The following is a 27,399-nucleotide window of genomic DNA, read 5'->3' on the forward strand; positions in this document are numbered from 1 at the left end:
TATAGTTTATTTGCCTAAACATGACCTTCATCCACATACCATTCTTTGCATGCCGCATGTCCACTGAAGCTAGGAATGGGGTGTCCCATCTCCTCTCAGAGACTCCTATAAGATCGTTTACTTCTAAGAAAGAATCTACATTTTTGAATGATACGATAAACATCCATCCACTTGGCATTTTGTTTGCGTTTCAGATGTCTGGTAAACAGGTGACATTATAATTAGTACCGTTTACTTTTTTTAATTTGACTTGAGCCGAAACACCCTTCCTCCACCCTCTAAAGAGCATCAATGTTCTGTTGAAAGCTATCTCTTGGGAATCAAGAGGCAGATTTGGGGAGGAGTGGTGTGGTGGTATAATTGTCTTTTTAATTTGATAACAGAGAAAAAGCATCTTCCTCCCACCTGCTGTCATACCAACAGTGTCAATCATCTCCCAACAACAAGGTTGTAATGATAGTGTTCCATTCACAGTAACCCAGGGGCAGAAGGGTCCAACCAATGTACCCACACCCTGACTTATAGTCTGTTACCAGGCCCTTTACTATGTGGTCTGTCATCTTTATGTTGTGGTCAGCTGGTTACAAATAGCAGCCTTGTATAGTGGTGAAGGTATTTTCTCATTTTATGATAACGCTGGTAGACTTCAGTGTGTGGCGTAATGGTGGGAGAGTAGGTATACAACCTGCGGGCTACATTTACAGTGCACCTGGTTGGTTACAGACTAATGACTGGTGAGCAGGGCCAAGCTCTCTACAATCCAGATTCCAGTCAGTCACCACCAGCTGGGAGTCTGCCTTTCCACAGTCAAATTATAAACTTGTTAAATGAGCCAACTTCCTGGACCCCTGTCTGAGCTTCCCTCTCCAGCTGTCTGCTGCATTGATCTTCCTCTCTCACTCTTTCTCTCTCATCACTAGCAGGCAGTGTGGATGATTGCCCTTTGCCAAGAGTGTTAACCTCAGAGAATTAAATTCTTTGGTTAAATGAGATGAGCAGTAAGTAGGCATTGCAGTTGAGAAGGCCCAACAGGGTGCCAGCTATACAGATCATGTGAGACATGGCTGGTGAGAGCACAGGTGCGTGTTGGGAAACGGCTGCACAGATGGGCTCAGACAGGAGGCAGCAAAATGCATCAGGTTATTCAGGCAAGTCAAATCAACAGCTTCTTCTTGTTATGTAAGGACAGTCTCATGGTTGAAACACGCACCTTCGTATGGTATTTTATGTGTTTCTGTGTATCCATTAATCCCACACAAGTCTTCTATGGTAGTAAGTAATCAAACAGTAGTCTGTGGTTGTGATGACAGACAATGTTTTGTTATTCTATTGCTCCTTTATTTGTGTCCTGTTGCCTGAGACAGCAGTGAAGCATAACTGACAGACATGTGGACTGGAATCAGGCCCTCAGTTTGCGGTGTGAGTGTGTGTATGTGTGTATGGATTCCCGGGCTCCCGGAACAGGATTGGGCTTGCTCAAATATGTCAGCTTGATTAAAATTGTTCACCTATTGTCGACATGGGACGCCACATGAAGAGGAGGGTGTCACAGAGTTTCTCCAGTCAAAACAAACAGAACTTAAATTACATTCTACCCTTAGGAACTGATTTAGGATCAGTTTTCCTCTCTCTGGTCCTGACCTTTCCATTGTAAGCTTCACAATAGCACTGGTCCTGATCCAGCAGCTCAAAGGTATTTCTCTAAGCAGGAACACTGGCCAACTAACTTTTCCCAAATATTCTGAAAAAGCTCCAGTAGTGTTAGCACTAGCCTACAGCACTCAGTCTGATTATATGCACATACACTATTTCATTTAGGAAACTCCATGTGACGTCTTCATTACTTTTGCTATGATCCTGGGCACAACTTCGGTTTTAGAAGTTGGGGGGACATTATTATTACTTTTTTTAATCCAGTCGGATAAACACTCCAAACAGCCTATCCGACCGTTCGGAGGTGTCCACATGGTCCTTAAGCACACTGTTGCCTTGTTTTGTATCACATTCTAATGATAAAACAGTGGGCTACAAAAATGCAATTTTGGGAATGTGCCCCCCCCCTACAAGGGCTGTTGTCCTCAGTAAAGGCACTGTGAGATCAGTGTCAGTACTGTACAATTCTGAGCTGGGAAAGAAAAGTGGGATGTAAGTGATTCTTTAACTGTCCAGCAGAGGGAGTCAAAACACTGACAAAGAATCTATCGAATCAAAGTGTGAACTTCCTATGTTCCACTCTTCAGGTGATTGTTGGATGTAATCCAGCCCCTAGGGTCCTCTTCCCTAAACATGATGGCCGTCCTCTCTGGTGGTCTCCGCGAGGTGATTGGTTGATGCCCGTTGCTGGACTGCACAGAAGCTCCGCCTGTCGGTGACCTGAGCCCTTGGACTAGGGGTCTGGAGGCTGGCCTGTGTGGCAGGGGGTGAGTAGCCTGGGGAAGCAAAGAGACTTTGGGCCTCACAGACTCCTGGAGCCCTTGGTTCCTCAAGCCTGGGTCTCCTCTAATTGGCCCTAGCTCTGTGTGGTCGTCAGTAGGCTTTACAGCAGTCCCAGCCCTGGCCTCAGCCACCCCACCACTAAGCCTCAGTCTGCGTGCTCGCAGCTCTGACATCCTCCGGCCACCAGGGTCTGATGTGGCGTTTTGAGGGGGAGAGGGCGTCAGAGTGGATTCAGAGGACAGGGAGATACAGGCCACCTCAAGGGATTTGGCTTTTATCTGAAACACATCTGTAAATGAAGCATAGTTTACTAGAGAACATTTGATGTTGCATTGTGGTAGTGTGATTTCAAGTTATTCTGTGTTAAAATCCTTGGATTTATATTTAGGTTTCTTGGTTTTATATTTCATATACTGAATAGGTTTGACATGTTTGATGGCCTTGTAAACCAGAGGTGAGAGAGACTCACCTGAAGAGGGGGACTGGAAAGGTAAGTCTGGCGAGCCAGTGTTTGCCCAGTGACTCGACCCGTCTCTTTTTCCACCCACCTCCTCGCCACTGAAAATGCTGAAACTTCCTTCATCATCCTTCTCGTCATCACTGTGGAGGATGGTCAGTATCTGAGGCCATCCCTCTCCATAGCTAATAAACGTCAGGAACACAAAGTCATAGAAAAGAGTGAAAAGTCAGTTCAGAGTGGCTGGCTGACTGACTGACACAGGACTAAGTGGTCAGTACATGTTATGCTGTTCCCTCCAGGCTCTGAGCTCAGAGAACACGTCGCTGCGCTGGTGTCCGTCCTGCTCTGAAAGGTCATATGTGTGTTCCAAAACATGGAGGGGTGGGGCGCTCGGAGTGGACACAGGTGAGGGGGCCGCAGTCTGCATACAAAGGTAGGGACAGAGCTTTACACAGAGGTGGGGGTGGCACCTGCATAAGGAGAGAGAGAGATGGATGAGGTTGAAGATAGAGGAGGGTAAAGGGAATCAGAGGGAGGGATAGAGGGACAGGAATGCTGAGAGGGATGGAGCTATAGAATATGGATGGAGGCAGAGGAAGAAGAAATACAGTGAAGAACCGAAAGAGGAATTAGGGAAATAAAAGAGAGAGAGTGACAGACAGCACGTGTGTAGAGATGACATATCGTCGGACGTTGGCAGGGTGCTCTGTCTGTCATGTCACCTGGGCCACAGCTGCATCGCTACATCACCCTCCCCTCCTCTCTCGGGTAATTATCTCCTTCTGTTCATCCTGACATCACATTAGAGAGACAGGGGGCGACGTCACCCAGCCATAATGGCCTGTCACAACACATAACTATTCCACCTTCACTCCTCTGGGCCATTTTCCATTGGTCACTGGAAAACTGTCAAATCTCTGCTGTGGTGGTCAATGTGCCAGAGATGAGTAAGAACTCAGTATCTACAGTTTATCCCCACTGATGGGTCAACATACCCTCATCTTCTGTCGCCTGGCTCTGAGGGCCTGGACAGCGTTCCCACAGAACAAGATCTTCCCTGCACCTGGAGAGAAACAAAAAACATTTCATTACTGTGGAGGATAGCTAATCAGGGATGGGATTGTCACAACATGGGAAATTAGGAAACTGGATAAAGGCATAGTATGCCTGATTTCTGGGGTCAGACAATCAATGAGCTTTGATTTAAAACGACATGATGATGAATCTTCAGACACTGTTACAACAGGTCCTCATGGTGGCAGTGTTGACTAATTATACATTTGGATGCTACGTTTTGAAAATAAGTCAAATACATTAGAAACTGTTGAATAACACACAAAAAGGAGACAAAACAATAAGCCTGGTTCACTATATGGGCCATATTCAGTTACTAAAAGTGAGGCCTTGTATGTGGAGATGGTAGGGCTTTCCGTGCCAAGGACACCAATACAGTATCTCACCGTGCGTCAGAACGCTAGCGTCTGGGTCCACAGAGGCTGGACCTGCATCAGCAGAACCGGATCTGGACCCGGAAGGAGAGAGGGCTCTGGACCCAGCCCCTGATAAGGGTCACGACCCAGAAAGGGGTCTGGAGTCAACTGCTGAGAGAGGCCTGGCACTGACCGGTCGACTGGATGGACAGGAACTGGAGAGGCTATGAGCTAGGCGCTGGCCAGATTGAGTGCCTACTCCAGACCCAGCACCTATCTGGCTGCTTTCTCCTCTATGGCCAGACAGGGAAGAGGGAAAATATAGAAGAGTACAACACAGAGTAGTATTAATGGCCTTATGGAAGCAAAAAGACACACACACACACACACACACACACACACACACACACACACACACACACACACACACACACACACACACACACACACACACACACACACACACACACACACACACACACACACACACACACATATAGTGCCGTCTCTGCGCAGCTGCAGTCTTTGATGGACTCTCTGAGCAGGGCCCAGTCTTCCCCCATGGAGCTGGTGCAACCAGGCCCTGCCTTCTCCTCTGCACACATGTAGTCTAGGTAATGCAGCTGTGGGACCAGCTCTCTTACCGGTAGCAGTAACTCTCCTCCTCCTCGGACTAGGGAAAAGAGAAGAAGACAGGATGAAGAAACACGAGAGGGTACCTTGAAGGAAGAGAACCCGCACATAAAAAAAGAGACACTAACAGATCCACTCCAACTACTTTCAGTTGCACAAGACCAGCCCAGTCAACGAGTACTACATGGGGGGTAGGGAAAATCTAGTCCTGGAGGGCTGCAGTATGTGCAGGCTTTTGTTCCAGCCCAGCACTTACACACCTCATTCAACTAATCGAGGTCCATATAAGCAGATGACATGTTGAATTAGGCTAGGTGTGTTAAAACAGGGCTTGAATAAATGCATCCAGTGCAGCCCTGGAGGAGCAGACTTGCCTACCTCTGAACTACATAGTCGATTCAGTATGTTAGGTGATACAAATATGATAGGTGACTGTATAAAGGGTCCAAGGTTGTGCTTTGGTTGTGATTATAATGGTTGATTAAGGCCAAGGAATGTCCAACCTTTCAAAGTTATCCTTTCAACGCCAAACACACCCCTTAACACCAGAATAACATACTGTAAAAGAACATAGCCCTGTTAGAAGAGCTTTAAGCTACAATGAGTGTAACTTCTGTTCAAAGGAGGAGACAAAGAACATGGTTCTGAGTGCTAATAATGGCAATAATCTGCACTTTGTACTGTGTTCTGGTCCTTTATCAGCACTGAGAGGAGAGCGAGGAGGGAGAGAGACCAGTAAAAGCACTATGCTGCTGCTAAGAGATCAAATTAGAGCGGAGTACTCTCACCCTTCACCAACCAACAGAGAGAGAGGGGGGAGAGAGAGGGAAAGAGACAAGAGAGAGGCGAGACTGAGGGGGAGGAGAGAGAAGAAAGAGAGAGCGAGAGCTGCACTTTCTGTGCTCCACCAAGGGTATAGACAACCAGAGTCTAGAAAGAAAAAAAAGAAAACCCAAGGACCCCTCTCTGTGTTTGGACCAAGCCTAATGCATATTCAGGACAGCGTTCCCTCCCTCGCTGCCCCAGTTTCCTAATTCCTGCTGCTGGTTGGGTGGGTAAAAAATAAACACATTCACTCATCCATTCATACCACTTCAACACTGCATCACGTCATTATAGTGAAACCTTAATACACCACTTTAATATGGGCTCATTCCCATATCAACACCTGTGCTAAAGAGAGTATATTTTCCACCCTGCCTAGTTGAGCAATGTTTATACTAACCATCACCACAGCTTGTACCATCCCTACTTACAGAAGCAAAGCCTGCTTTGCTCTGGACACCAATTCCCTATCCCCTGCTCTCCAGTCCCACCCTGTTCTGCCTGATGCAGACAATATCATCTGGGCCCATATGGGGGACATTGGGGAGAGTATGACTCACAGCCTGAGCCCAGCATGCAGAGCCATGGTAGCACAGTCATTCTGGATAATCTCATTACCAGACTCAAACACTCACAACCCCCATGCCTGGACACACACACACACACACACACACACACACATATATGCACGCATCTTGAGTATCTAAAATCCAGATTCAGTAAGGTATACAATAATATACACGATTGTGGTTGTGGTGAGGGTTAGGAGTGTAGGAGTGTGTGCAAATACATGTGTGGCATTAGGTTGGGGGTGCATACAGACAGGGTTTCCCTCTACGGTGAGCGTGCGGAGTTGGGAGCACAGGCCCGGGTACTGCACCTGCACCAGGTCATCCACATCATTCCCTTCCAGGTCCAACAGCTGTAGATTCTCCAGCATGCTCACCTGACTCAGGTCCGACACTCTGTTGTAGGCCACATACAGCTCCTAGCGTAGGGAGAGGACATACCAACACATGCTCAGGTTTAGTGGAACTCAACTTTTACAGTCAAATACATAAAACGTCAAACTTTGTTGAATTGTGAGGTTTTCACAGGTGAACGAGGTGGCTTGAAGCCAGGTGGAGTAACAGGTCTTGTAGACTGTAGTTCATGACGGTACACTGCAAAGGTTTTCCACTACAAACTCTACCTTGAGAGAGGAGTAGGGGACACCATCCAGGTCTGCCAGGCTGCAGTGAGATATCCACAGCACCTGAAGGTGAGACAGCGTGGTTCCCAGGTCTCTACACAGCCATGATCCAGAGGCAAGGGTGGAAGTGTCACAACAGAACATCAGGAGGGAAAAAGGCTACCGGCAGGGCTTTGTTCATTGGTACTGGTATCACTGGTGTACCCAACTTTTAAAACAAGCACCAGAGTAATAGATTGATTTAAATGTATTTAGATAGCCTATATGAATCATGTTTTGAAGCTCATCTCCTGGAGCCGCTGTGGTGATACTGATGGTTTGTGGAGATTTATGGTTTGTTGACAACTGTAGCATTTTAGCTAAGCCTAACCCAGCTACGGACAGAAGTGACTTTACGTAGCTGGTTAGGAGAATAAGGTTAAGGTTAGGAAAAGGTTTTGGGTTAGGCTTAGCTAAACTGCTAGTTGTCCACAATTGTTATCCCCAACGTGACAACTAGATGGAGCTGTACTGGTAGCCACCAGGCTCGACAAACTATTAGTATCATAACACCGCCTCCAAAACTAATGCAATCACTTTTCAACTGGTGAAAACTCCTCCCACTAGGGTAACCCGAGCCAGATAATTGAATCCCTCATTGGTAAATTGGTAAATGAGTTGCCACAATCTGACCAATCAAACTGTTTTGTGTTGTACTCCCATTGTGATTGGTCCCTGGCCTGAACCAATAGGAGGCCATTTTTTTTATAATATAAAAGCCTCCTTCATTTAACCATCTGTAAAACTGGAAACCTGGGGAAGTGTCATTGCGGAAATCTGCTAAAGAGGGGTGTTAATCAGTGATTATTCGTAACACGTTAAACCAATCAAATGCCTTGCCAAAGGTTCTCACCAGATTAGTGACATTGAATAATTCTTTTTTGACTAAAAACAAGCACTGGTGACAAACATTTTTACAATGCTTGCAGCACGCTCGTTTTCGCCGCATTTCTGTTATTTTGAGATTAGCTAAAGCAAGACGGGAGAAATGATCTACAACGCTGGCCATATCAATATTTTTTATTTTTATGTTTCTGGAGTGATATTTGGCTGTGCAGCCTAGCATTAGGGCCAAGAAGAAGCTAGTCACAATGAAGTACTTTTTGAGAAAAGTCAGCTAAACTTGTAAGCTACCTAGGTATAACTAGCTACACTGAACAAAAATATAAATGCCACATGTAAAGTGTTGGTTTCTATGTTTCAAATAAAAGATCCCAGAAATGTTCCATACCACAAAAATTTAATTTCTCTCAAATTCAAATCAAACCAATTGTTATTTGTCACATGCGCCGAATACAACGGGTGTAGACCTTACCGTGAAATGCTTACTTACAAGCCCTTAACCAACAGTGCAGTTCAAGAAATAGAGTTAAGAAAATATTTCCAAAATGAAATAAAGTCAAAATAACAAGTAACACAGTAGAATTACATAACAATAACGAAACTATATACAGGGGGCCTGGTACCGAGTAAATGTGTGGGGGTACAGGTTAGTCAAGGAACCTGTGTGCACAAATTTGTTTACATCCCAAGCATTTCTCCTTTGCCAAGATAATCCATCCACCTGACAAGTGTGGCATATCAAGAAGCTGATTAAACAGTATGATCATTACACAGGTGCACCTATGTAATGGGGGCAATAAAAGGCCACTCTAAAATGTGCAGTTTTGTCACAAAAAACAATGCCAGATTTCTCAAGTTGTGAGGGAGCGTGCAATTGGCATGCTGACTGCAGGAATGTCCACCAGAGCTGTTGCCAGAGAATTTTATGTTCATTTCTCTTCCATAAACCATCTCCAACGTCGTTTTAGGGAATTTGGCAGTACGTCCAACCGACCTCACAACCGCAAACCACGTGTATGGTGTCTTTTGTCGGCGAGCGATTTGCTGATGTCAACGTTGTGAACAGAGTGCCCCATGGTGGTGGTAGGGTTATGGTATGGGCAGGCAACAAGCTACGGACAAGGAACACAATTGCATTTTATCGATGGCAATTTGAACTCAGAAATACCGTGACGACATCCTGAGGCGCATTGTCGTGCCATTTATCCGCCGCCAGCACCTCATGTTTCAGCATGATAATGCAAGGATCTGTACACAATTCATTGAGGCTGAAAATGTCCTAGTTGTTCCATGGCCTGCATACTCACCAGACATGTCACCCATTGAGCATGTTTGGGATGCTCTGGGTCGACGTGTATGACAGCGTGTTCCAGTTCCCGCCAATATCCAGAAACTTCACACAGCCATTGAAGAGGACTGTAACAACATTCCACAGGCCACAATCAACAGCCTGATCAACTCTATGCGAAGTAGATGTGTAGCGCTGCATGAGGCAAATGTTGGTCACACCAGATACTGACTGGTTTTCTGATCCACGCCCCTACCTTTTTTTTTAAAGGTATCTGTGGCCAACAGATGCATATCTGTATTCCCATTCATGTGAAATCCATAAATTAGGGCCTAATGAATTTATTTGAATTGACTGATTTCCTTATATGAACTGTAACTCAGTAAAACCTTTGAAATTGTTGCATGTTGCGTTCATATCTTTGTTCAGTATAGTTCAATTTCTCATGATTATAAAGCCAACAAAATGTTAATAAAAAAAGGATATTATTGACCAATATTATTTTCATACTTTACCTACATTTTAAAGGTTGGATTTGCACTAACCAATGTTATATGTCGGCACTTAAAAACCCCTAAGGTCCATGTCCACTCACCCACAGGAATAGAATTAGCATAATAAAAAATCCCCATAAAAATGCATCAGTTTAAGCAAGAGATATGTTTTTTTTTTTGCATTGGATGCATCTCAATTCACCGCATCCACCTACAGTGCATTCGGAAAGTATTCAGACCCCTTCCCTTTCTACACATTTTGTTATGTTACAAATGCATTGAATGCATTGAATAACAGCTTCACTACATGGAACAACAAAATAAAGTTTGTTCTGAGGTGTCTGTCCTATATCTGAGAGATATAAGAAAGATCAGGAAATATATACACACACACACACACACACACACACACACACACACACACACACACACATATATATATATATTTTTTTTTCCTGATCTTTCTTATTTCTCTCAGATATAGGACAGACACCTCAGAACAAACTTTATTTTGTTGTTCCATGTAGTGAATCTGTTATTCAATGCATTTGTATGGGCTAACAGCAGTAAGGCCCAAACATTGTTTTCAACACATATTTAATAAATATATTTTTTGATACGTCAAGGGGTCTTACAATTCAAAATCAAATAGCTAAATGATTCTTGTTATGACCATCTGAAAACAATTCGTTCAACTACTAGACAAAAAGGAAATGTTCATTTGAGAATACAACACGGAAACAGACACAGAAGCCCTTCCCCTCTTTATTGCAGGATTGTGATATGCGATTAATCAACATTGACACTAGTTCATTTGAATAAAATAGTTTAACAATTAAAACAAGTTAAAACACTTCCCTCGAAAGAATCAACACTTCATCACTATAAAATGTACAAATAAAATAACTCGTAAATTAAGATTAGACATCTTAGTCAAAACAACAATAGATTATTGAGGAGTAGACTATTATTACTAAAGCATCATTTCAGGTGAACAAAAGAAAAAACTCCATACCAGCGATAGCACAACCTTGCTCCACTGATCGCTCTTCTACTGGGTGAGCAAACTTCTGTTACATCCCAGAAATAGCACACTTGATTGTCAACTCAATGGGTTTGATAAGTTGAATCAGGTGTGTTATTGCTGGGCTGAAACAGAATCTTGCACACCCAGCAGACCTCCAGCAGGGTTCGCCTGCCCCAATTGTAATAGGTTAATACATTGTGTTTGATGTTCAACTGTATATTTGTATACAACCTGTGCTAACATAAGTAGGCCTACACATATAACCCATGGCATATAGGTAGGCCTACCTATGTTATCAACATTTTGTATACAAAAATACAGCTGGTATACACAGTTAGTTTGTGAGAAGATGTTAGTTCAGAGTTAGCCTTTGTTATGTAAATTAAACTGCAAAGTACCAGTGGCTTGGCTTTGGCCCCAAGTGAGAGCAGGTCTGCCGGAGACATGGCCCTGTGGCACAAGGGTGCCGTCCCGCGTAGATGGAAACCGAAAGGTCTGAGCCTTATGGGTAAAACACTGGGGTAAATCATGTATGGAAATGCACCATTAGTCTTTTGGAACATTCATTGGGACCCATCTTTTCATTTGCAAACACAGGCTTTCTATATCTGAGGACAGAAAACATCACAAAGAAACAGGCTTCATTATACTCAAATTAGACAGCACTGAATATTATGTCGCTATTATCTCTCTGTCCTCAAGGTTTTTCTCTCTCGGGTCTGGAACTGGAGAATGTTTTCATAATGTCCTCCCACAAAGTTACCTGTGCTATCCAGTAGCCTTCACTCTCCCTTTTCTGACAACTGGAGCTGCAATTTTACCTTCTTCCATGACTGTTATCTACAAAAGCATTTGGAGACTGTGTTTTTCATTTACAATAATTACATCAAGATAGCTAGCTAATAGAAAGTTAGCTAGCTGATGACATTTAATTCACTTAGCTAAACAGTGTGTAACATTAGCTAGCAGATCAGTTGAGTTAGCCTACAAAGTGGCCTACTACTAGTACTGTAATACATTATTTATTTTTTACATTTTCTAAATGTATTTACCTACTTTAATAGGTTCTCCCACTCCCTTTGTTTTTTCGGGTCCTTACTACAACGAAATAATATGCAATCTTCAAGATTTTACCTGTGGTAGCAAAGCGCAGCCATGGGGACGAATAGAGTACCACTGCATGAGTCATAATACCCATAAAACCTAGCGGACAAACAGGGAAATAGTTCAGGTAGCTAGGATTACGGAAGGATGATTGCAGAAACTGAGGTTTTGTTTGAAACTGCTAGTGAGTCGAGTGAAGTTAATGGTACAGAAAGTGAGAATGAGTGGGTTGCAGCGGCAAAGAAAAGGGTAAACGAGAAGTAAAGCTATGTTGGAAAATAGGAAACCACTAGACTCGTTTTTGGTCAGTGTCAGTGTTTGGGATGAATGCTACTTGAGAAATATGTTTAACGTATCCAGGAAAATCTGGAATGTGTTGGAAGAAAGTGTGGAGTCGGTGAGTGTCACAAGAAGTGGTCTTTAGATTTTTTTGTGTGTCTGCGGAGCAGAAGACGCGAGTGTTAAGACTCAAAAAGATATCGGAGTGGAATGTTTCCTGCATGGATTTTCGTAGCAGGGCGCTTATCAAGGGGGCTATTTCTGGGGTGACGCAAGAAATAAAGGCAGAGGATATAACTGAAGACATCGAAGGAGTGGTTGGCGCACGTTGATTGACCTGTATGATTGACATACAGGTCAATTATCTGTCTATTATCTGGAGGCGGTGAGAAAATTGTAAGGAACGAGTAGCGGGGAAGAAGGAATTGTAGTAGAGCCACCAAGACCGGTGAAGGTTTGTCATCAACCAATGGACAGTGAAATGCTACATAGTAAAAAGGTGGACTTTGTATTATTTATTGTAATGGTCATAAACTGTACAGCACAAGCGGAGAAAAAGTATACGAAAATTGGAATAATTTTGAATGTTGCTGAACGTTTTTTGGGACTTTGTGATTTCACAGCCGAGGCGGTGCAAGAAATCCTGTCGGTGAATGTAGCCCCATCGTAGGGATGTATTTTGGAGTGGACTGTGATTGGAAAAAGTATGATTACATTTTTTTAATGTTAGTTGACGTGTTATATTTTGTATGATGTCATTTTCCCCCTTTCCCGGAATGTTTTTTCTTATTCAATACCCCGTCCAGCCGGTGGCGGTAATGCACCATTAACAATGGATGCCAACCACCGTTAAACCTCATTGAAGAAGAAGGGAAACAGTTCCAAAAGTTTTTCCATAGCGGGTTTTAGAAACACTTAAAATACAGGCTGTGTTTTGTGTAGGCTTACCCTACCCCTAAATTTCTTTAAATGTACCTGTTAGCAATGTTGCCATCGAGAGACAACATGCAGACGTTTGTGAGGATTTGTATTCTTGCATGATGTCTGATTTGTGCTAATTAGCATTTTTTAATCTGAGAGTAAATAGCGCCGAATATATTGATAAAAGTCACCTTGTCCAAAAGATTTACATGGTTTTTAAAATGACACGCCAGGGTAAGCCTACATGAAACACAGCCCTTATTTGAAGTATTGGTGAAAAAAATTGTGAAAAAAACGATTGAAACAATTTCCGCTTGACCGCTAGGTTTTATGGATATTATGATATATCCAGTGTGGGGCTCTACGGAGACAAGGCACAAAGTGTGTTTGTCACCAAAGCGGTTTAGAATGTTTTGGGACTTTTGACTTTACCAGCATAACCCACATTCAGTTTCAATAAATATAAATCGCAGACTGTCGGCCACACTTGAAACTAGCATACACAACAACTCTACAAAATGTGTCCTACCCGGACAGAAAACAGTGATGCACATAACACACAGCACCCCTTCTATGGGCGTGTGGGGGGAGGGTTTTTGAAATGTAACATCCAATCAAAATCTTGCCACTGGGAACCAGCGTATCCTTCAAACAGTTTTTGCAATACAAAATTCTAAAGACCGCCAAGGGACCGTGACCAAGATGTGATTTTGGAGGTATGGCAACGTGAGACTAGGTGCTACCAACCAAATTATCAATACTCCAGCTAGTACAGAAGAAATATTTAGAGCATAGGCCTATGCGACCAAAATGGTTGCGCTTTAGACCAAAGGCCACCTGTCCATTAATAACGATAATAAAACAGCAACAGTTGTAAGACATAGTATTGGTCCGAAAATGTGGAATTCATGATAAGGAAAAATAATCACATCTGAAAGGATCTTACCAGCCCTTTTCCCGAAGCAGTCCCCACTTGACACCCCCATCCGCCAGTGTCCCAGCCCTCCTTCCCCTGCAGACTCTCTTCTCTCTCACCAGCCTCTGTTATGAGTACCCCTGGACCTTAGCACACTCCTTACAGTCCCCCGACAGGCCTCCAGAACCCAGCCAGCATACTGCATTCTCCACAACCCCTCTGGACTTTCTATCCCTACTCTCTGCACACTTCCCCAGCCCCCGCATCCAAACCCAGGCCCATGGGAAACCCTTTTGAAGCCTTGTTTATCTATGACTTCTGGTCAGTCCCCAACTTCAGTACATTTTTAAAAGCTGGTCCCCTCAACCTTAGCCCCAACAGCACACTCCCTACTTTCTCTCCTGACTCCTCACAACACCAGCAGGCGCAGTATTCAGTTGTCCCTGACCGCCACCCTCCCTAACAAACACTCTCTCCTCATCAGCCTCCGCAGACCAGAGCAGGAAATGCTATCGAGGCTGTTCACGTCCGGCCGGCCCTTGGCTGTTCCTCACAGGGTGGGTCACACAGTTCTCTATCTCCCCTCTGCTCCTCTCCCCTCTCTTATCCCTTGTTCCTGTATCACTCTACCTTCCCTCTCCTCTCTTATCCCTCGCTCCCTCTACAGAACTTCCAGGCCATGTAACACAGATATTTCTCCCCTCTGCTCCTCTCGCATCCTCTGCTTCCTGTATAACACTTACCCAGATGCACAATGGCTTCATCTTCATCCTCCAATGACAGGCTTTTTCCAGCAGAACCTTGTCAGCCTTGCCTGGTTGCCAAATCTGTGTGCTTTGTGCTGTTATACATGCGAATGACAGAGGTTCTGGCTAAAGCAAAAATTGATCTGGCAAACAGGCTACAGTCTGTCTGTCTGCTGTGCGATTTACAGGCCGGGTGCATCCTCTTTCTCCACAGACAAAGGCCCTCAGTCAGATTTGCTGTTCCCCCTCGCCCTAGTGTTACAGCTCCCTACGGCCTGCCTTAGTGGAAATAAAGCCACTGCACCTGTACTGTGTATGTTCCTAACCCATAGCCTACCAGCAGGACCCAGGGGTCTCGGTCTTCAAAGCCTAGCTCTTAACCACATTGCGGGCCTCCAGAGCCTTCTGCTTCTGGGCCTTTCCTGATGCAGACAGCCAGGCCAGGGTGAAGCGTCACAGAGATCCCCATGGGATGACACTAGCTCTGGTTCCAATTACAGCTCTCTTTGTGGGAGGATGGGAAACCCACACACAGTGGGTCTCCTGCTTTGTCCCCTATCATAGGAATGGAGCATCTAGGGCTACCTGCCTTTTTACTGTTAGCTGCTGCTAGTAGTAGTGTTTGTAGTACTCAGAGCAGAAAATGCTTTGTTTTATTTAACAGAAAATTCCAACACATAACTACAATAGACAGAGAGACAGAGACAGAGCACTACAGAGTGGGACTTTCCGCTTACCTCACTGACGTTATCATACTGTTGTTAATTTTCAGATGCACCAGCTTGGGCAAGTAGGCACCTGCAAGATGATAAGATAAAGAGAGAGAGACGTTCCTCACACGTCACAGAGGGCCGATGACTTGATTCGATTGGGTCTTAAACAACTGGCTGGCTCCCTCCCAGCCACGCCTTAACAGACCTATAATCTCCATTCATTATCGGAGAGAGAGAGACAGAGTCTGCTGCTTGTGATTCACCCCTGTGTAGACAAACTTCCGTCATGCCCGCACAAGTTGTGCAATTGAGTTTTTTTTAAGGACATAGGTGAGCATGATGGTGCGGTTCTTTCTGTCCTTATCTGTTAAAGCAGTGAGAAGAGCAGGAGGGAGTTGTGCTCAGTGAGAGAGCTATGTATGGTACAGTACAAACCTGAATGTGAATTTGGCATGTTCTGTTTTGTGCATGGGGTTGGAACCTAAATTATTTTGCCATCGTTTCGTTCTGAACAGAACTATTCTTTTTTCCGTTCTACTGTTCCAACCAGCAAAATAAAGTTCTGAACCAGTTCGAACCCCAAAAGAAGTAATGGTTCCTTTTTAAACTTCTGAAATCGACATTTTTTTGCTCGACATTAAATTACATAACCAATCGGATAGAGCAGCTTTCTATGGAGCGGGAAAGCGAGGGTGGAGGTGGAGGAGGAGGTTTGACTTGAAGCTCTGGGCATCTTGCTGTTATGCATTATCTGAATTGGGCTCACAGAATTATACCTAAGGAGGAGCAGCTTCTATGAAGGAACTTTGAATGTCTTTGAACTTCAGAGAGTTGGCTTAATGTTAAACCAGAGAAGCTAGCTAGATAGCTAGCTAACAAGCTTGTGTGTACAGAGCGGCACCAGAATTTAAATAAAAACACGTCTTAGCTTTTTGTAGTTAATAAATCCAATATGAAATGTGATAACTACAGTATCCTTAACTAGCATTGAAAAGGTTAATCCATTCTTCTCTAATTAAATCTGTCTCCCTAATTTCTGAATCATGGTTGTAACGTCAGTAAACTACAGTAGCCTATGTTTCGGGGGGGGCAGGTAGTCTACACACACACTGGCAAAGATTTTCAGCTGGTTGGCAGACACTGGAATAAGTTTCTGAGTGACAGTGAGGGCTTTGCATAGGCGCTATGTTGCAATATTTAGTGGGACTTGAAAAAATTCCCGGAATGTAAAATATAATTATTAACCGATTCCCATTATTTTAAAATAATGTTTCTGTTCCAGAACAGATCACTTTCGTTCCCGGTTCTGATTCTGTTCCTTGAAAAACATTATTGGAACAGGATCCAAGTGGTAAATATAAAGATCCAGTCCATTAAAAATCGGAGGACCCTTACAATTCAGTGTTGTGATGCAGAAATTCTAGTAAAATGCATAGCACATACAATTAAAAAGGTATTGCTGGATATTATTCATCCTAATCAGACAGGTCTTTTACACGGACGATACATTGGAGATAATATAAGACAAGTACTGGAAACAATAAAACAATAAAAAATCTGGGAAACCAGGCCTGGTATTCATAGCTGACTTTGAAAAGGCATTTGATAAGTACGCCTGGAATTGATATTGTGGTAAACCGTGGGGTGTTGGGTTGAGCGTGCAGAGATTGACATAGAGACAGGGAGGCTTTAGTCCGAAAAACAACTTTACTTAAGACAGAAAATAAATATATCACAGAAATAACTTGGGTTTGCTCGGTCTTCCATCTCTCTCTTCTCTAGTGTCCGTCTCTCTCCTTTCTCTCCCGCGGTGTGCAATCGTGCTCCTTTTATTTAGCCTCCATGTCTGGTTGGCACTTTCCTCTAATTACCTCCATTTAGCTGTCCGTGTCTGGGTGCCCAGCTCCCGTATTCCCAGCAGAGGGAGCCAATGCCGCCTCACGTAGCTCCCCTCTATTACCATCCCCGGGGTAGACCTCCTGGGATACTTCTCCCAGGAGGCCGCTGCCAGTGGCACCTGCCAATACCCCTTCGTCAGGTCCAAGGTGCTGACGTATCTCGCCGTCCCCAAGCGGTCGATTAGTTCGTCCACCTGGGGCATGAGGTAGGCATCAAACTTACTGACCTCGTTCAGGCCCCGGAAGACATTACAGAAGCGGACGGTTCCGTCCGGTTTCGGAATCAGCACTATGGAGCTAGACCACTCACTATGTGACTCCTCCAGTACCCCCATTTCTAACATTGTCACTTCCCGCTGGACCGCCACCCTCCGGGCTTCTGGTATCCGGTATGGCCGTTTACGCACTTTTTCTCCCGGAAGGGTGTGGATCTGATGTTCCACGTGGTCCGTGCGCCCCGGCACCTTGGAGAACACGGCCGTATTCCGCTGGACCAACTCTCTGAGCTCCTGTCGTTGGATCGGGCTGAGATCTTCCCCCATTGTCACTTCGACCGAGGGTGGGCCCTGCTGTGGCCGGGTCCACGTTACGTACAGCGCCTCGCGTGCATGCCATTTCTTCAGTAAATTCACATGGTAAAGCTGGAGGGGTTTTCTCCGCCCCGGTTGGCGGACCTTATAGTTGACGTCGCCTACCCGCTCAACGATGTCGTAGGGCCCATGCCACGTAGCCAGGAGTTTACTCTCCGTGGTAGGGATTAGCACCAAGACCTTCTCACTGGGTTGGAACTCTCGTGGTTGGGCCCCCCCGTTGTAGACACGCTCCTGGGCACATTGCGCCTGGGCCATGTGCTCTCTCACCACTGGCCAAATCGCCATCATCTCCTCCACACGTTCCACTACGCTGAGAAGGGGGAGGTCGGCTGCTCTTCCCAGACCTCCTTGGCTAGGTCCAGCAGCCCACGGGGCTGACGGCCATACAGGAGCTCAAAGGGGGAGAACCCCGTGGATGCTTGGGGTACCTCGCGCACTGAAAACATCAGGTGGGGCAGCAGCTGGTCCCAGTTCCTCCCGTCTCTCTCGATGACCTTCTTCAGCATCTGTTTCAGGGTCTTATTGAAGCGTTCCACCAGCCCGTCGGTTTGTGGATGGTACACACTGGTCCTCACCTGTTTGATTCGTAACAGATTGCAGACATCCTTCATCACACGAGACATGAACGCAGTGCCCTGGTCCGTCAGGATTTCCCGCGGAATACCCACCCGGCTGAATAAATGGAAGAGCTCTCGTGCGATACCTTTTGATGCCGCCGTGCGTAGCGGGATTGCCTCAGGATACCAGGTGGCGTAATCCATGATTACCAGGATGTATTGGTGTCCCCTCGCGGCCTTCACCAATGGACCCACCAGATCCATTGCCACCCGCTCGAATGGCACTCCTATAATGAGCAAGGGAACCAAAGGGTTTCGATACTGCACCCTCAGAGCTGTGATCTGGCACGCCGGGCAACTACGGCAGTAGTCCTCCACGGCGCACTTGACTCCGGGCCAGTGGAACCGGTTCCCGATCCGCTCCCTGGTTTTCTCCACCCCCCAGGTGTGCCCCAAGCAGGTGGGTGTGGGCAAGCTGCAACACAGTCCTAACATATTGGCTGGGTATGAGTAACAAGTCCTTAGTCTCCCCATTATGCTTTACTACCTGATACAATAAATGAAGCTTAATTGCGAAGCGGGGGTAGCGCCAATCACTTACCCCAGGTAACAGTACGCCATCCACCGCCATCACCTGGGCCTTAGCGTTCTGGAGATTTGGGTCTTCTAATTGAGCCGTCCCGAACTGACCCATGAGGATTCCCATGTCGGGAAGTCCGTCTAGGGCCTCCACCTCCATAAAGGGGAGCCTGAGGTCTTCCTCGCACGGTGGCTTGCTTGCTGGAGCGGGGTCGTCTTCCTCCTCCGGGTCCGACTCGGGCCCAGCGGACACCTTTTGTGGCAGGGGTTGGGTGGCACAGGCCACCATCTTGTTTCCTTTTCTTCCTACCTCCCGTGCTCGCCTCCCCAGGTCCCTCCTCCACAGTGCCTGGAAGAGAGGGCAGTCTCGACCGAGGGGAATGGACACGGGTAGGTTAGGCACAGCTCCCACGAGCATCTGGCACTCCCCCTTTGGGGTGGTTATCCTCACGGGCACCGTTGGGTACCTCTTCATGTCCCCGTGTACACAGGACACTGTCACCCCTCGTCCCCCGGTTCCTCCTTCCCCTCTCGTGTGAGCCACTGCGGGTGGGCCAGGGTCACCATGCTGCCGGAGTCCAGCAGAGCGCTGGTGTCAATGCCATCGATTCGTATCGGAACCATCGGAGAGGCCGTCTCGGTGTGCGCCCAACAGGAGGTGATGTAACTCGCCATCCGGGTTATCGCAGAGCTGGGGGGTGCGGAGGGCATGGCCTCCTCCCAGCCGGGACAGCTCCAGGCGAGGTGCCCCGGCTCACCGCACCGCTTCACAGCCTCGGCTGGTTCCGTCCTGGCCCCCTTCAGCTTCTCGCCTCTCTGTGTTGGTCGCCCCCCTCACCGTGTCTCCTCTCACCGCTCGGGCCCCTCTCAGCAGGTCCTGGGTGTTCTGGTGAATTTCCACCTCTGTCAGCAATTCCTCCAGGCTCTGGGGGTTCTGCATGCTCACCGTCTCCTTCATCTCGTAGGGCAGGGCCCGAAGGTATTTGTCCAGGACGAGTTTGTTGAGCATCGGGAGGGACGGTACTTCCGTCAGTAGCCAGCCCTTGGTCAGCCGCACCAGGTCGCTCATCTGCGCACGGGGGACAGGGTGGGGTCAAAGGCCCAGTCGTGGACCAGTTGTGCACGGCGTGCGAGATTGAACCCATAACGGCTTAGTATCTCCCGTTTGAGTCCCTCATAATTCGTAGCCTGGTCAGTGTTCAAATCAAAGCAGGCCATCTGGGCCTTCCCAGAGAGGTAGGGTGCCAACAGGCTGGCCCACTGGGGCTTGGGCCATCCTTCTCGCTGTGCCATCCTCTCGAAGGTGCACAGATACGACTCCACGTCATCTTCCTCCCTTAACTGAACAAAGAACTGAGTCGGGCCAGACTCCTGAGCCCTCCCAACCTTCAACTGGGCTACCTCCGCTACCAGTCTGCGGTTTTGTTGGTGCTGCTCCTCCAGCGCTTGCTCCTGGAGAGCCTGTTGCTTCTGCTGGCTGAGGATGAACTGAGCCACCAGCCCCTCCATGGTAATCTCTGCACACTCGACCCCACAGCACCCAAATCTATTGAAGTGCCCGCATTCTCCACCATATGTGGTAAACCGTGGGGTGTTGGGTTGAGCGTGAAGAGATTGACACAGAGACAGGGAGGCTTTAGTCCGAAAAAACAACTTTACTTAAGACAGAAAATAAATATATCACAGAAATAACTTAGGTTTGCTCGGTCTTCCATCTCTCTCTTCTCTGGTGTCCGTCTCTCCCGTGGTGTGCCTTCGTGCTCCTTTTATTTAGCCTCCACGGCTGGTTGGCACTTTCCTCTAAATGACCTCCACTTAGCTGTCCATGTCGGGGTGCCCAGCTCCTGTATTCCCAGCAGAGGGAGCCAACGTCGCCTCACGTAGCTCCCCTCTATTACCATCCCCCGGGGTAGACCTCCTGGGATACCACAATATATACAGTGTATTCACAACCCTTGAAGTTTGTTACGTTACAGCCTTATTCTAAAATTGATTAAATAGTTTTTTTCTCTCAATCAATCTACACACAATACCCCATAATGACAAAGCAAAAACAGGTTTTTATACATTTTGGCAGATTTGTTAAAAATAAAAAACACAAATATCACATTTACATAAGTATTATGACCCTTTACTCAGTACTTTCTTGAAGAACCTTTGGCAGCGATTACAGCCTTGAGTCTTCTTGGGTATGATGCTTGGCACACCTGTATTTGAGGAGTTTCTCCCATTCTACTCTGCAGATCCTCTCAAGCTCTGTCAGATTGGATGGGGAGCGTCAATGCACAGCTATTTTCAGGTCTCTCCAGAGATGTTCGATCGGGTTCAAGTCCGGACTCTGGCTGGGCCACTCAAGGACATTCAGAGACTTGTCCCGAAGCCACTCCTGCATTGTCTTGGCTTTGTGCTTAGGGTTGTTGTCCGGTTGGAAGGTGAACCTTCGCCCCACTCTGAGGTCCTGACCGCTCTGGAGCAGGTTTTATATATAGCCAAATACCTTCACAGATCTTCATTGTAAAGGGATTGATGAGAGAAAAAAAACCATTTAATCAATTTTAGAACAAAGCTGTAACGTAACAAAATTTTGAAAACTTCAAGGGTTGTGAATACACTATATACAGTGGGGGAAAAAAGTATTTGATGCCCTGCTGATTTTGTACGTTTGCCCACTTACAAAGAAATGACCAGTCTATCAGTCTATTAATGGTAGGTTTATTTGAACAGTGAGAGACAGAATAACAACAAAAAAATCCAGAAAAACGCATGTCAAAAATTTTATAAAATGATTTGCATTTTAATGAGGGAAATAAGTATTTGAACCCTCTGCAAAACATGGCTTAGTACATGGTGGCAAAACCCTTGTTGGAAATCACAGAGGTCAGACGTTTCTTGTAGTTGGCCACCAGGTTTGCACACATCTCAGGAGGGATTTTGTCCCACTCCTCTTTGCAGATCTTCTCCAAGTCATTAAGGTTTCGAGGCTGACGTTTTGGCAACTCGAACCTTCAGCTCCATCCACAGATTTTCTATGGGATTAAGGTCTGGAGACTGGCTAGGCCACTCCAGGACCTTAATGTGCTTCTTCTTGAGCCACTCCTTTGTTGCCAAGGCCGTGTGTTTTGGGTCATTGTCATGCTGGAATACCCATCCACGACCCATTTTCAATGCCCTGGCTGAAGGAAGGATGTTCTCACCCAAGATTTGACGGTACATGGCCCTGTCCATCGTCCCTTTGATGCGGTGAAGTTGTCCTGTCCCCTTAGCAGAAAAACACCCCCAAAGCATAATGTTTCCACCTCCATGTTTGACAGTGGAGATGTTGTTCTTGGGGTCAAAGGCAGCATTCCTCCTCCTCCAAACACGGTGAGTTGAGTTGATGCCAAAGAACTCCATTTTGTCTCATCTGACCACAACACTTTCACCAGTTGTCCTCTGAATCATTCAGATGTTCATTGGCAAACTTCAGACGGGCATGAATATGTATTCTTGAGCAGGGGGACCTTGCGGGCGCTGCAGGATTTCAGTCCTTCACGGCGTAGTGTGTTACCAATTGTTTTCTTGGTGACTATGGTCCCAGCTGCCTTGAGATCATTGACAAGATCCTCCCGTGTAGTTCTGGGCTGATTCCTCGCCGTTCTCATGATCATTGCAACCCCACGAGGTGAGATCTTGCCACAGGCCGAGGGATATTGACAGTTCTTTTGTGTTTCTTCCATTTGCGAATAATTGCACCAAATGTTGTCACCTTCTCACCAAGCTGCTTGGCGATGGTCTTGTAGCCCATTCCAGCCTTGTGTAGGTCTACAATCTTGGAGAGCTCTTTGGTCTTGGCCATGGTGGAGAGTTTGGAATCTGATAGATTGATTGCTTCTGTGGACAGGTGTCTTTTTTACAGGTAACAAGCAGCGGTTAGGAGCAATCCCTTTAAGAGTGTGCTCCTCATCTCAGCTTGTTACCTGTATAAAAGACACCTGGGAGCCAGAAACCTTTCTGATTGAGAAGGGGTCAAATACTTATTTCCCTCATTAAAATGCAAATCAATTTATAACATTTTTGACATGCGTTTTTCTGGATATTTTTGTTGTTATTCTGTCTCTCACTGTTCAAATAAACCTACCATTAAAATGATAGACTGATCCTTTCTTTATCAGTGGGCAAACGTACAAAATCAGCAGGGGATCAAAAACTTTGTTCCCCCACTGTATATCAATTCCAGGCGTACTTAATTTTTTTTGCTGAGTGTATTAGGGCCCAGACAGAGATGCTGAAGTGGTTTGTTCAGTTGAGTATCTTGATAGGGGGAATAGAAGTGATCTGAAAATGGTTTGACTGTTGAACCAGATGTGTTGGTCCTCCCCAGTGCTGATACCTAAATCTCCTCTGTCTCTGTACTGTGTGTGTGTCAGCTTGTTGTACTTTCTGTTTCCCTCTTATTCAGCTGTAGTTAGTGTAGGTCATAAAGGAGACGCAACAATAAGCTACTGTATACCTGGGCTCTGAGGCCACTTCTCTACATGATTGACTACAGTACACAAGCCCACTACATAGGATTTATCATCCCAATAAAGCTGTCACACAGGCCTTTCTACTGACTCTGAAAAACACCAAAAGAAAGATGCGCAGGGTCCCTGCTCATCTACGTGAACGTGCCTTAGGCATCCTGCGTAAGAGGGAAGACATCCTCCTCCCTCATGTGGTACCCTTCCTGCAGGCTCTTCCTGACATGACCCTCCAGCATGACAATGCCACCAGCCATACTGCTCGTTCTGTGCTTGATTTCCTGCAAGACAGGAATGTCAGTGTTCTGTCATGGCCAGCGAAGAGCTCGGCTCTCAATCCCATTGAGCACGTCTGGGACCTGTTGGATTGGAGGGTGAGGGCTAGGGCCATTCCCCCCCCAGACATGTCCGGGAACTTGCAGGTGCCTTGGTGGAAGAGTGGGGTAACATCTCACAGCAAGAACTGGCAAATCTGGTGCAGTCCATGAGGAGGAGATGTACTATAGTACTTAATGCAGCTAGTGGCCACACCAGATACTGACTGTTACTTTTGATTTTGACTCCCCCTTTGTTCAGGGACACATTATTCAATTTATATTAGTCACATGTCTGTGGAAATTGTTCAGTTTATGTTTCAGTTGTTGAATCTTGTTATGTTCATACAAATATTTACACATGTTAAGTTTGCTGAAAATAAACGCAGTTGACAGTGAGAGGACGTTTCTTTTTTTGCTGAGTTATCTCATACACATACATACATACATACATACATACATACATACATACATACATACATACATACATACATACATACATACATACACTACCGTTCAAAAGTGTTTGGTCACTTAGAAATGTCCTTGTTTTTGAAAGAAAATCACATTTTTTGTCCATTAAAATAACATCAAATTGATCAGAAATACAGTGTAGACATTGTTAATGTTGTAAATGACTAAACGGCAGATTTTTAAGGGAATATCTACATAGGCGTACAGAGGCCCATTATCAGCAACCATCACTCCTGTGTTCCAATGGCACGTTGTGTTAGCTATTCCAAGTTTATCATTTTAAAAGGCGAATTGATCATTAGAAGACCCTTTTGCAATTATGTTAGCACAGCTGAAAACTGTTGTTCTGATTAAAGGATCAATAAAACTGGCCTTCTTTAGACTAGTTGAGTATCTGGAGCATCAGCATTTGTGGGTTTGATTACAGGTTCAAAATGGCTAGAAACAAAGCACTTTCTTCTGAAACTCGTTAGTCTATTTTTGTTCTGAGAAATTAAGACTATTCCATGCGAGAAATTGCCAAGAAACTGAAGATCTCATACAACGCTGTGACTACTCCCTTCACGAAACAGTGCAAACTGGCTCTAACCAGAATAGAAAGAGGAGTGGGAGGCCCTGGTGCACAACTGAGCAAGAGGACAAGTACATTGGAGTGCCTAGTTTGAGAAACAGACGCCTCACAAGTCCTCAACTGGCAGCTTCATTAAATAGTACCCGTAAAACACCAGTCTCAACGTCAACAGTGAAGAGGCAACTCCCGGATGCTGGCCTTCTAGGCAGAGTTGCAAAGAAAAAGCCATATTTCAGACTGGCCAATAAAAAGAAAAGAAAAGATTAAGCTGGGCAAAATAACACAGACACTGGACAGAGGAACTCTGCCTAGAACTCTGCCTACCCCTAAACAAAAAAAAGTGCTTTACGGTAATTACTCTTGCTTTTGGCATCAAACAGGCAATGAAAACGTTGAAAATTTGACTAATGAAAAAGTAATAAAGAGATCCAAGTGACTGTGACTATTGTCTGTCTGTCTGTTACTGGAGGAGGCAGTCAGGTTCTAGGTTAAAGGTCCAATGCAGATGGTTATATCTCAATATCAAATAATTGGTGGGTAACAACTAAGTACCTTACTGTGATTGTTTTCAATTCAAATGGTAAAAAAATAAACAAAAATAGCTTTTTAGCAAAGAGCCATTTCTCAAGCAATAATTTTGCTAAGACTGTCTGAGTGGGGAGGGAAAAACAGAAAACTAGCTTTAATAGGCAGAGAGGTTTGGAACTATTTCTTATTGTTCTATTAACTAATTTAGCCGCATGGTGATCTAGTTTTTGACTGCACACCACAGATGATTATGGATGGGACATGCCTTTTGGCTTAGCATACTCACAATGATGCACAGACACCAGAGATAAATCCAAATCTCCCCAAAAGCTTTAATGGCCAGATCTCACTATTTGCACCAAGCTGTCTCCTCCTTTCCAGAGACCAATTTCACTGAAGAGGCTAATAGCGTTTCGCACCAGGCAACCACACCACAGCCTCATTTATAAACTAGCCCACCAAATAAGTTCAACAGTGACGCTGACGGAAAGGACAATGAGAGTTTGTTTTATCATTTTGATAAAACCATAAAAAAAAAAAAAACACTGCAAGGAGAGATTACAAAAAAAACTTGATCTTATTGATGTTAGCCTTATTGTTGATATAAGGGTATTAAATATGAAGACTTGTACATAGACAGAGGCTGTGTGTAATGTACGTTCTCTAATGCTGTGCTTAGGCCTACATCCTGAGCGTCCAGTGTGCCATTCATCAACCTCTGATGCTTGTGACACTTTTATGAATATGCCCCCCCCCATATGTCCACTCAGCAATCAAGGTCATGGAGCATGTTAATGGTTTAAGAACATTAGCTAATTTGTGGAGTTACATGCTTGTCCTTTAAATGCATACGAATATAGGAATGTATAGGTTTTGTGCAAACTACAATTATATAATTGTTTTAATGCCCTAAATTTTGTCAAGAAGCATGCTTCCATATCCCATAAAAGGCCACACATCCCTTCCCAATAAGAGCCTCACCAGCTTTTCTGTAGAGAGGTAGAGCTCCACCAGCATGTCAGAGTCCTTGTAAGCAGCAGGGGTTGGGTTCATATGACCAGACCCACTCAGCTAAGTCACCAGTACCTTCTCTGTGCCCGGCCGCGCCAAAGGTACAGAGTCCTGGGAACAACTCATCGCTCACGGACACCTGGAAGCAATTAAATAAAGGTGAATAATAATAATATGTTAGTGAAAGCATCAACATATTTATGTGTGTGAGATGTGTCTACTGTAACTGCAATGGAAACCATTGAAGAATATAGCTAAGATACTAAAAACAAAGCACATAAAATGTGACATTGCTAGCTAGCGCCACTTCTACTGGTGTATCTAACATACTTGTTGCATAAATTCCTAAACAAGACATTCTATTTGAGGCATATTGTCAGAAGAAGTCGCTCGTCTGGCTATTTGGTTAGTTAGCCTTGTTAGTCAGCTAGCTGACATCCCACACTTAGGGGTTGGCGCTGCTGGCTTGAGTATGAAAAGAAGCTCGCTAACTTCTCAATATCATACAAATGTGTTGATTGGCTGCAGATAACAAATTAATTTAAAAGTCCAAATGGAATCACAAATAACTTTTCATTTTGGTTATCCACCAATACCCAATGTCGTATTTTATCTTACCTTAGATAGCTAGCTACATTCGTAAACGTGTGAAGTGCACATTCTTCAGAGAACATTTGCAAAGACACGCACAAGTTTGCTTGGCAACGGCAAATGACTTCCTGGATACGGTGATAAAGAGGGCTTTACCCCTTGGGATATGTAGTCTAAAGTGTATTTTTTTAATCGCATGATCGATAACACTACGATGATAAGTTACCACACATTAATATTAAACATACAATACTAAAGCTCACAGGTTTACTTTATCTGACTGGGCTATGGTTCGAAAATGTGAAACGCATAAATCACGTTAAGATAGGGTACTACGGAATTTGTAGTTGTAATTCTGTATGCCCACACTGCCACTTTTATATTTTGAAGTTATACGGAAACCGCCCAATGTGCTAACTAACGATGGTCAAAACAGGC

The 27,399-nt window shown here is 45.2% G+C and overlaps 1 non-coding gene across 1 annotated transcript; it reads right to left on the minus strand.

The window, feature by feature from the left end:
- On the minus strand, positions 1-27,338 carry LOC106573360 (uncharacterized). Its single transcript, XR_006759693.1, has 8 exons — positions 26,989-27,338; positions 26,341-26,509; positions 6,977-7,070; positions 4,971-6,772; positions 4,357-4,619; positions 3,892-3,959; positions 2,906-3,078; positions 1-2,725 (listed from the first exon to the last, which is right to left on the minus strand). It is a non-coding gene; the product is annotated as an uncharacterized protein (transcript).
- Between the last annotated feature and the right edge of the window lie 61 nt (positions 27,339-27,399).

Source organism: Salmo salar, chromosome ssa16, assembly GCF_905237065.1.
Source record: "Salmo salar chromosome ssa16, Ssal_v3.1, whole genome shotgun sequence".
NCBI classification, from domain to species: domain Eukaryota; kingdom Metazoa; phylum Chordata; class Actinopteri; order Salmoniformes; family Salmonidae; genus Salmo; species Salmo salar.